At 43.1% G+C, this 3,137-nt stretch overlaps 1 pseudogene; it reads right to left on the reverse strand.

The window, feature by feature from the left end:
- Positions 1-2,755: 2,755 nt before the first annotated feature.
- On the reverse strand, positions 2,756-2,873 carry LOC124778956 (annotated as a pseudogene).
- Positions 2,874-3,137: the final 264 nt, after the last annotated feature.

A 3,137-nucleotide genomic window follows, 5' to 3' on the forward strand; every position in this document is an offset into this window, starting at 1 on the left:
TACATGATTCAGTTCACAGTTAAGTGCCTGGCAGAGGGTTCATCGAACCACCTTCAACCCCTACCGATCCACTCTCGAACATTGTGCGGGAAAAATGAACACTTAGTCTTTCCGTGCGAGCTTTGATTTATTTTATTATGATGATCATTTCTTCCCATGTAGGAGGACGCCAAAAAAATATTTTCACACTCTGAGGAGAAAATTGGCGACTGAAATTTCGTGAGAAGGTTCCACCGCAGCGAAAAGCGCCGTTGTTTTAATTACTACCACCCCAGTTCTTGTGGCACATCCGTGGCGCTCTCTCCCTTATTTTGCGATATTACAAAACGAGCTGCCCTTCTTTGAACATTTTCGATGTCCTCCGTCAACCCTATCTGACGCGAATATAACCGCCACACCACAATGCCCCAAAAGTGGGCGGACAAGCGTTTTGTAAACACTCTCTTTAGTAACCTAAATCTTCATCTGTATTTACATCTATACTCTGCAACCCAACGTGTGGTGCATGGCAGAGGGTACGTCCTATTGTACCAGTTATTAGGATTTCTTCCTCTTCCATTCAGTACGGAGCGCGGGAAGAATGATTGTTTGAATGCCTCTGCGCGTGCAGTAATTGTCCTAATCTTATCCTCACGATTCCTATGTGAGCGATGCGTAGGGGTTTGAAGTGTATCCCTAGAGTAATCATTTAAAGCCGATTCTTCAAACTTTGTTAACAGACTTTCTCGACATAGTTTACGTCTGTCTTCAAGAGCCTGCCAGTTTAGTTCCTTCAGTATCTCTGTGAGACTCCCCCACGGATTAAACAAACCTGTGACCATTCGTACTGCCCTCTCTGTATAAATTCAATATCCCCTGTTAGTCCCAAACACATGATCAACATTCTAGGATGGGTCGCACTAGTGATTTGTAAGAAATCTCTTTTGTAGACTGATCGCACTTCCCCCCCAGTATTCTTCCAATAAATCGAAGTCTTCCACCTGCTTTACCCACGACTGAACCTATGTGATCTTTCCATTTCATATCCCTACAAAGAGTTACACCCAGGTATTTGTATGAGTTGGCCGATTCCAGCAGTGACTCATTGATATTGTAGTCATAGGGTACTAGGTTTTTACGTTTTGTGAAGTGCGCAGTTTTACATTTCTGAACATTTAGAGCACGTTGCCAATCTCTGCGCCACGTTGAAATCTTATCAATATCTGACTGAATACTTATGCAGCTTCTCTCAGACAGTACTTCACTATAGATAACTTCATCATCAACAAAAAGCCTGATGTTAGTACCAATATTGTTGCAAGGTCATTAATATACAACACGAACGGCGAGAGTGGCAACACACTTCCCTGGGGCGCACCTGACGATGGCTCTCCATCCAAGATAACATGCTGTGTCCTCCCCTACCAGAAAGTCCTCAATCCAGTTACAAATTTCAGTCGATACCCATATGATCGTACTTTTGACTTTCGTAAGTCAAGAAACACTTCGTCTACCTGACTGCCGTGATCCAAGATTTTCAGTATGTCATGTGAGAAAAGTGCGAGTTATGTTTCACATGATCAATGTTTTCGAAATCCATGCTAGTTGGCATTGAGTAGGTCTTCCATTAGGCTTGAGCTCAGAATATGTTCTAAGATTCTACAAAAAATTGATATGAAGGACACAGGAAGGTAGCTTTGTGGATCACTTCTACTGCCCTTCTTGTAGACTGGTGCGACCTGCGCTTTTTTCCAAGTACTGGGCACAGTTTTTTGTTCGGGGGATCTACGCTAGATTATAGTTAGAAGAGGGGCTATCTAAGCCGCAAATTCAGTATAGAATCTGACAGGGATTCCATCGGGAACTGGAGCTTTGTTCAATTTCAATGATTTGAACTGTTTCTCAACACCACTGACACTAATGCTTGTTTCATTCATCTTTTCAGTGGCACGAGGATTAAATTGGGACAGTCCTCCTGGGGTTTCCTTTGTAAAGGAACATTTGAAAATGGAGTTAAGTATTTCAACTTTTGCTTTGTTACCCTGTTACATTTTCCAAGTATTCTGCCAATAAATCGTAGTCCTCGGTTTGCGTTCCCTACTACATTATCTATGTGATCGTTTCAATTTAAGTAATTCATCCTTGTAATCTATAAGTATTTAGTTGAGTTAGCAGCATTTAAATTTGTCTGATTTATTGTGTAACAGAACTTTAGCAGATTCTGTTTAGTGCTCATGTGGATCAATTAATATTTATCATGATTTAAGGTCATTCGTCACTTTTTGCACCATACAGATATCTTGCCTAAGCTATTTTACAATTCCTTTCGATCATCTGACAACGCTGCATGACGGTAAATGACAGCATCAACTATATACAATCCAAGAGGAATGCTCACATTGTCTCCTAAATCGCTCAGATAAATCAGGATCAGCAGAGGGCATATAACACTTCCTTAGGGAACTCCAGATATTACTTCTGTTTTACTCGATACCTTTCTCTCAATTATTACGAAATGTAACCTTTCTGATAGGAAATCACAAATCCAGTAACAGAACTGAGACGACACACCGCCCGAACAGGCCATGAAGGCTCAACGGTACCGATCGGCCGCCATGTCGTCCTTATCCCACAGGCGTCACTGGATGCGGATATGTAGCGGGATGTGGTCAGCATACCGCTCTCCCGGCTGTACGTCAGTTTACGAGACCGGAGCTGCTACTTCTCAATCAAGTAGCCCCTCAGTTTACCTCACAAGGGCTGATTGCACCCCACTTGCCAACAGCGCTCGGCAGACTGGATGGTCACCCATCCAAGTGCTAGCCCAGCCCGACAGCGCTTAACTTCGGTGATCTGGCAGGAACCGGTGTTACCACTGCGGCAAGGCCGTTGGCACGACACTCCATAGGCACGTAATTTAATTAGAAATTGTTTGTGAGGAACGGTGTCAAAAGCCTTCTGGAAACCTAAAAATATGGATACAATTTGACGTCCCATGTCGATAGCACTCATTGTTCACAAGAATGATATTTTCTGAATCCCTGCTGCCTGTTTGTCAATAAATCGTTTTCTTCCAGGTGATTCACGATGTTTGAGCACATTATATACGAGTGCTCTTCAGAAAGTAGGGAACGTTTCCGTCTGGCGCCGCTAGGCGC

The sequence above is a fragment of the Schistocerca piceifrons genome, chromosome 2 (assembly GCF_021461385.2).
Source record: "Schistocerca piceifrons isolate TAMUIC-IGC-003096 chromosome 2, iqSchPice1.1, whole genome shotgun sequence".
In the NCBI taxonomy this organism is placed as follows: domain Eukaryota; kingdom Metazoa; phylum Arthropoda; class Insecta; order Orthoptera; family Acrididae; genus Schistocerca; species Schistocerca piceifrons.